Here is a 7,974-nt window from a genome sequence, read left to right as displayed (position 1 = left end):
TTCGACGTATAATCTCGCTTTTCAATTTTACAATCGCAAAAATTAATAGAAAATAATTAGTACAATATTTTTTTTCAAAATATCATATATAAAAAAATATTATATATTAAAAAATTACCTTACAACGAAAGATCGAGAACTTGTGAAGCAAAGATAAGAGGAATTGATGGTAGTGGCGGATCTAGAAATTTATAAATGGGGTCTAAAATTTTAATTTTCTTTTCTTAAAAATAATGTGGTGTAAATTTTTTTTATTTTTCTTATTTTTCTTTAACATATTATACTAAATTTCACTTTTTTTTTCCTAAACAATGGGGATGCACTTAACCCCTAAGGGGCTTAGTGCATCCGCCCTTGATTGATGAGTAATGTTTATGGGTTGAGAGCGTCTTATTTATAGCATAGGTAAAAGTTTAAAAGCCGAGAAATTTGGATACAATTATAAAAGGCGCGGATTATCATCCGCGTCTTTATGCAAATAGTGTTAGATCGGTAATATTTTCTCTAATGTTGTCTGACATGTACAAAAAAAAAGGTGATTTATCGGTAAATAAGCCGACAAAGATTGCGGTGGAACGTGGAGACAGAATATTGATCGATGGGTCCTCGATCAGGGCTATTTAGCAAAGAAACCTGTCAGGTACGGAGGTAACAAGACTGTCCATAGGGAAAAGTCTCCGAGGGAGGTCTCGGCCATAAAAGACGCAAGATCATTCAAGGAAGCATTCGTTGGAGTGCCTAGACCTGTCGCTAAGAAGTGGGAAAGTCATACTCGGGAGTTCAAAGATTGCGCACTATCGGATGTTGTAGTAAGAGTGGTCAAAAAACAACAACGAAGTAGAAAACATCGCCCCAAACCTCATTCAGTTCCCAATCTTGATCTTGAATGGAGGAGCGAAAGTTGATGTACAATCCAGAAATTATGAAGGTAGCTCTCCGCTCTGAAAATTTCGATGTAAAGGTAAGTCTGTGGTATGGATTGTGGGTAGTCGTATAGTTCAGTGATGAAGCCAAGATGTCAAGGTACTAGGGAAGGCAAGAGGAGTTTCTGCGAGACTGGTTTGATGAAATGGAGTTATTAAATGGTTTTGAGGGTAAACGAAGAGCAAGAGTGTGACTAGTGCTCAAATATATTATTTTGCATGTCTAGAACAAACACATCTTTATAGAACTTGGAAATAGACAGGGGAGTTTAATTATGGTAGATGAAGACACCATTCAATGAAATCGTTTTGATATTGAAAGGGTCCTTGTTGAAGTTCTATACGTCTATAGTTCCAATAAAGGTTGCATTTGTGGTCAATGGTAGAGTCTTTATCATCAAAATACAAATGGAAGAATTTGAAAAAGAGCATGTGTTCGGCAAAGACTGGTTGCCACCCGACGGAGAAGGTGAGGAGGCTCTGGATGCTGCTATCGAGAATCCATCGAACGGTTTAGAAGGTAATGTGTTGGCTGGAATTGAGGACAAAAGGAGGAGCTAGTCAGCAGCTCGTGACATCTGGCAGGAGGAGAGTGGTGAATAGGGAGAAGATTTGGCTAGAGCGGACGATCCACTAAAGCAAAGGGGTCCTAGTGGATCCATCTGTGCTGGTATGATTGAGGTTCCGGTGAATTCGACTAATGGATTAGAATTATGTGATGGGCTGGTTAACTGTGGAACAATATCAGGCTATGTGGCAAAAAATGTAACGGGGGCAGAGATTTGGGTCTCAAATGAGTCAAGGCTCTTGGATGTTCCAATCAAAGAAATTAATAGCTTGGAAGGCCTGACCATAACTGTTATTAAGGATGTGGATATTCCTGTTGGGCCATGTGTGGAGGGGCATGTTTCGATGGTTAGTAGAGACTTCATTTATTTGAAGACTATGTTGAGTGGTGAGACCTATGAGAACATGTCGAAGGCAAAAGAGAAAAAAGGTTAAAGTGAGAAGAGAGTGAAGACAAAGGTTGTAGTAAAAGAAAGTCAGAATGTGGGTCGCCTATAAAAAGTTACTTCTAGAGAACAGCAAAAAACATATAGTCTTTGTAACTCATCTTGACTCTCCGGCTGAAGCAATTGAAACGATGGGGATCGGGATATATGTAGGAGTTGTTTTTTATGCCCCAGAAAAATCGATAATCAATAGACTTGCGGAGCTAAACGTTGTTGATCGCCAAAATTAAGACATGTTTGTTGTTTTCTTGTGTGGGTCTTTCTAATAGCATGAATTGGTCAATCTTGTCATATAAGTTTGCTCATTTTCTCGTTAAGACTATAAACGTTATGTGGATCCCATATACCAACTTTCACAAGTATTCAATGTATATGAATATGAGTTCCCCAAAATGTAATGACAAAGGCCCAAATGAGGTTTAGACTTGGCTTCCAATTATTCCAGATCCTGACTTATTAAAGAAGCTAGATCGTCAAAAATCCACTCGAATTCATTACGATATAGATATTCGAGAGACGTCAAGACAAAACTTAAGATGTAGCTATTGCAAAAATTCAACCACAATAGGATAAAATGTCTATCTCTTTCATCAACATGTAACCGTTGACCACCACTTGTGTAATCATATTTTCTAATGTTTCAACTTCTGTTATTTGATTTTCTTTGAGTTTCAATTAATGTGATTTCAGCTTGTTTATTTTACAAGATGACCCTTCGTCTATCTATATAATTTTCCTATTAAATGTTTAACGTTTATTTCTTACAATCTAACATATAATCAACTTTAACCCTACCCTACTTTAACACAAAAATTCTACCATACAATCAATTTTAACCATAATTTTTTTTAAAAACCTTAAACCACTAAAAACCCCTAAAACCAATTACAAAAATCCTAAAATGACTTTAACATAAAACCCTAAACTGGGCATGGGAGGCACGTTCTGTATGATGAGCCATTAAAGGGAGGCACGTTTCCTAGGATGCACCATTTATAATTCTCATGGAAGGCGTGTTTCATACGACACACATTCCCTCCCTTCGACTAAGGCACATCTCCTACCGTGCGCCTCCTTCTCTCTCCTGAAAAAAGGTGTTAATTCGAGAAATAATTAGAAAAGGTGTTTAATAGGTAGTATTTTTTTAATAGGATGATTTTTTGGTCAAATTGCCAAATCTGGATTATTGATTATATGTTGTATTATTAAAGTAATTATATACTCTTTAAATATATTTACACTTTGATTACCTTTTCAACAACACTTTAACCCCTTTCCCCCCATTTCAACAATTCGACTCCTCCATAAGTACCCCTATCATCTTCCCACTTTCCATACGCCCCACAATCACCATTCTCTCTCTCTCTCTATTTGTTTTGTTTATTTGTTTTTTCGCATTGCATTTTCCATTAAAATGTGACTGAAAATTTTGGTTTTTCTTTTCTTTTCTAGGCGGTGCATGCGGTATGGGAATCTCTACAGCCAAGGCTACGACCTGAACGCGATGGCTTTAAGCACGTCACTTTTCAATAACGACTTCAAATACTGTGCTTGTTTTGATATCAAGAGTGCAAACGACCCGAGATGGTGTCACGCCGACAACCCTTCCATTTTCATCACTGCCACTAACTTTTGCCCTCCTAATTATGCTCTCCCGAGGGACAATGGCGGGTGGTGCAACCCTCCACGCCCTCATTTTGATCTCTCCATGCCTATATTCCTCAAAATCGCTCTTTCCGTAGGCGAGTCAGTAAAATCCCTCTTTTACTTCATAATTTTCTTAGCAGCCAAAGAGTATTTTTTTCAATTGTTCATCTATTTTAGAGTGTCATGCCGAAAGCAAGGGGGAATAAGATTCACCATCAACGGATTCCGTTACTTCAACCTGGTTCTTGTCACCAACGTTGTGGGTGCAAGGGATATTGTGAAGGTGAGCATCAAAGGAACCAAAACCGGTTGGATGAGCATGCGCCGTAACTAGTGTCAGAACTGGCAATCAAACGCCGTTTTGGTGGGCTAGGCACTCTTGTTTAGAGTCACGAGCAGTGACAGACGAACTTCCACTACCCGGAACACGGCACCAGCTCATTGGCAGTTCGGTCAAACCTTCACCGGAAAGAATTTCCGCGTTTAAATCTCACAGTAGCTCTCCTTTCTAAAATATATATACTAATCGCGATTTAATAAAATTGTTAGGTCATATTATAATATGTTTGAAACATAAGTTAAATTATGGTTAAAATTAATTATATACTTGAATAATTTTGAGATGAAATTGAAAGATTAGGATCAATTTAAGATGAGGACATAATTTGAAGATAAAATTAAAATTTTCAAAAATATAGAAATTAATTTAAATAAAAATCATAACTTATGAATAAAATCAATAGTAAAAAATTTATAAAAACGTATAATGTAATTAGCTAAAACAATAATAATAAAAGTTTTTTTTTGGTAATACATAAAAACAAAAGGCTAGTGAACAACAACTTGATCTTGCACTACTAGTTCTACAACTTCAAGAGGGGGATCATGGAAAAATCGAACCCCTAACGGAGCACCTCTCGCCAACTTAGTAACCTTATCCGCAAGTAAATTAGCTTCGCGACAAATGTGACTGATCTTCGTGTCCCAATCTCTACTGAACAGTTCACGAATTAAGAGAATGATCACCCTATTGTCACTGGAATAAGCTTCTTGAGAAAGAATACGCACCGCCTTCAAGTAGTTCGTTACAAGTTCAATTTTCCTAAATCCGAGCTCCCAGGCATGGTAGAGAGTGTCATAGATAGACCACACTTCAGCGTTTAGAACAGAACACGACCCTAAGCTAAAATCCTATTGGTTTTTTGGCAAAATCCCACATTAGTTGTGTATAAGGAGGAGGGAAAATTCTTTTGTTATAAATAGAGCCATCCTTATCCTTAGTTTAGCATCCCACAAATATAAGTCTTCTTCACTATTAAAGGCTATTTGTACTCTTTCTCTCTTTGTAATATTTCCTCTATTAGTGAAATATTATTTTAGTAGTGTTCGAGGACATAGGCATAATTTTGGCCGAACCTCGTAAAATTTTGATGTTCTCTTTTATGTCTATTTAATAACTATTGTCGGGTATAGTTGTTGTTAATTATTGTCCTATTAAAATTATTTGTCTTGGTAGTTTTGTCTAAGGAAAGTGGGTGTTAAGAAGGATCATTGTGACCCCTCATCTTTTCTGGGAATCTACCTTGGGGTGATTTTTAGTATAATCGTTTTCACACTAGTCACCTAGATAATAGTTTTCAAGGTGAATTTGTTATTATTGGTGGAAATTAACCCGAATTCCACAACAATTGGTATCAGAGCTCTTGGTTTATTTTAGTATGCTCTGTGGTTGTGGCTTAGGCTGATCTTCCACATTAGAAAAAATTTCCTTGGGTTAATTGGCATTCCGCATTGACAACTATTAAATATAATTTGTAGCAGAAATGGCAGACGACACAAAAACATCCGCAAGAAATGTTGTGACAAATGTTAGATTTGTAGTGGATATTTTTTATGGCACCAGTCATTTCGACATGTGGCAAAGTGAGGTTCTAGATGCCTTATTTCAGCAGGGTCTAGACATTGCTATTGAAGGAGAGAAACCAGATGATGTTGAGGAGAAAGAATGGAAGAGGATCAATAGATTGACATGTGATACTATTCGAACGTGTCTTTCTAGAGAGCAGAAGTATGCATTTTCTAAGGAAACTTCTGCAAGTAAATTGTGGAAGGCACTGGAGGAGAAATGTTTGAAGAAAAGCGGTCAGAACAAGCTCTACATGAAAAAGAGATTGTTCCGCTTCAACTATGTACCATGTATCACTATGAATGATCACATTACTAGCTTTAATCAGTTGGTGACTGATCTGATGAATATGGACGTGACTTTTGAAGACGAAGATCTGGCTCTGATGTTGATGGGATCACTTCCTGATGAGTTTGAGTATCTTGAAACTACTCTACTTCATGGGAAGGTTGATGTGTCTCTCAGTGAAGTAACTGATGCCTTGTATAGTTATGAATTGAGAAAGAAAGAAAAACAAGAAAACACAAGTGTCGAAGCAGAAGCTCTTGTTGTTAGAGGTCGTTCGAAGAGTCAGAATAAAGGAATGAGAGGGAGATTGAAGTCAAAGTCTAGATTGAGCAAAGATGAATGCACCTTTTGTCGAGAAAAAGGGCACTGGAAGAAATAATGTCCCAGGCTAAAGAATAAAGGCAAATCTGAAAGGGGAAAGGCTGTCTCAGAATCAAATGTGGTCGAGTATGATTGTCATAACCGTTTTTCATGTGGAACAATTGTTTATTGTTTAAAAACATTTATGACTTTAATTTGGAAGATTTGGTGATTTGGAATTGAATTGTATAAAATTGAAAAAGATTCGCCATCAACCTTTAGGTTAGGTAGATTGAATACCTATTTTGGGTACCTACTGACGGACAGAGATTCAGACAGACAGAGATTCAGTATAGTTATATCTAGGGTGACCATTCTACGGTTCACTATATGCATGGTTTCGACTCTATAAGGAAAAAGGTACTCGAATTGTCCTTGATGTCGGTGCCCCATTGGGTTGCCAAACTCTCGATCCTCACCCATTACAGGTTTCAAGCGGAACGATTTCAATTCGATAGGATTCACTGCCTTATACCCATACGAGGAATAAATCCCTACGAAGGAATAAAGTATGTATCCCATGGGTTATTTGCTAAAACTCATACGAAGAATAAATTCTTACGAGAGTAAAGCATTCACCCCGACTAATTTGGAATGAAACTCGGGTTTAGAGCTCATGTTATGCCAATGCACGTGATGTGTGTGAGGAGGAAATTCAATCCTTTGACTCCAAAGGAAAATGAAACAACTCGACAAAAACTTGGACAGATCTAAAAGCAAAGATTCAAATGTTAGTATAACAATAAAAAATGAAACAGTTAAAAAAACTTCAATAAATAAATCATAAGTTAACTAAAGACTTGAACTCATAATTTCCACCACAATGACAATGTGTAAGTAACTTACATCTTGACTCTCTAAAAAAAAAGTCCCCAGCAGAGTCGCCAAGCTGTCATAACCGTTTTTCAGGTGGAACAATTGTTTATTATTTAAAAACAGTTATGACTTTAATTTGGAAAATTTGGTGATTTGGAATTGATTTGTATAAAATTGAAAAAGAGTCGCCATCAACCTTTAGGTTAGGTAGATTGAATACTTAAAAACGTCTTTTAAAAACAATTTTAAGAAAAATCATTTTTAAGACAAAAGTTGGTCTGCGTTTACTAAAGATTCGATTAAAACGAGTTCGGGAGTCGGTTACACGTGGGGAAGGATTATCACTCCCACAACGCCCAAAATTGGTACTGTGTCGCTTATACGTTGTCGTAATGGTAGAAATCCTGAGTCAAATATCAAGTTAAAATATGATCTATTTATTGAACATTAATTAACTTGCTTCAAATTAATTAATTAGAGAAAATTCTTTAATTTGAAAAGAAATCTAGATATTAGCAATCCTACAGGAAAGTTATCTCATCTGTTTCTTATTCATAAAAGAATATTCAAACGCATATTAAAATAAAAATGAATATTAACATTTTCAATAAAATAAATTAATAAAAATGCATTAAAACATTCACATAAATATATTTAATTAATAAAAGAAAATATATTTGAATTTAATTAATAAATAAACATTTTATAATAACCAATAAATATACACATGAATGTGTAAAGTTAGAAAGTAACATAATATGCATACATATATACATAATTTGAAATAAACAAAATTCATACAAGAAACATAATTATCACACAAAACCTTTAAATCATAGCATGTACTTCGAACAAGTACACATATTAACATACATATTAATAACATAAAACATTAAAACCAATAAAATAATGTTTGCTAAAAGTTAGAATAGTAAAATATATACAAATGAACACATAAGATTTTGAAAGTATAATAAATAACAAATAAACCGATTTACAATATAAATTAAATAACATTTAA

At 35.4% G+C, this 7,974-nt stretch overlaps 1 pseudogene; it reads left to right on the top strand.

Moving 5' to 3' along the window:
* Positions 1 to 3,395: 3,395 nt before the first annotated feature.
* On the top strand, positions 3,396 to 4,088 carry LOC120124036 (annotated as a pseudogene).
* The last annotated feature ends 3,886 nt before the right edge of the window (positions 4,089 to 7,974 follow it).

This window comes from Hibiscus syriacus, unplaced genomic scaffold (assembly GCF_006381635.1).
Source record: "Hibiscus syriacus cultivar Baekdansim isolate YM2019G1 unplaced genomic scaffold, ASM638163v2 tig00110410_pilon, whole genome shotgun sequence".
NCBI lineage: Eukaryota > Viridiplantae > Streptophyta > Magnoliopsida > Malvales > Malvaceae > Hibiscus > Hibiscus syriacus.
This window is presented reverse-complemented; position numbering and strand designations above follow the sequence as displayed.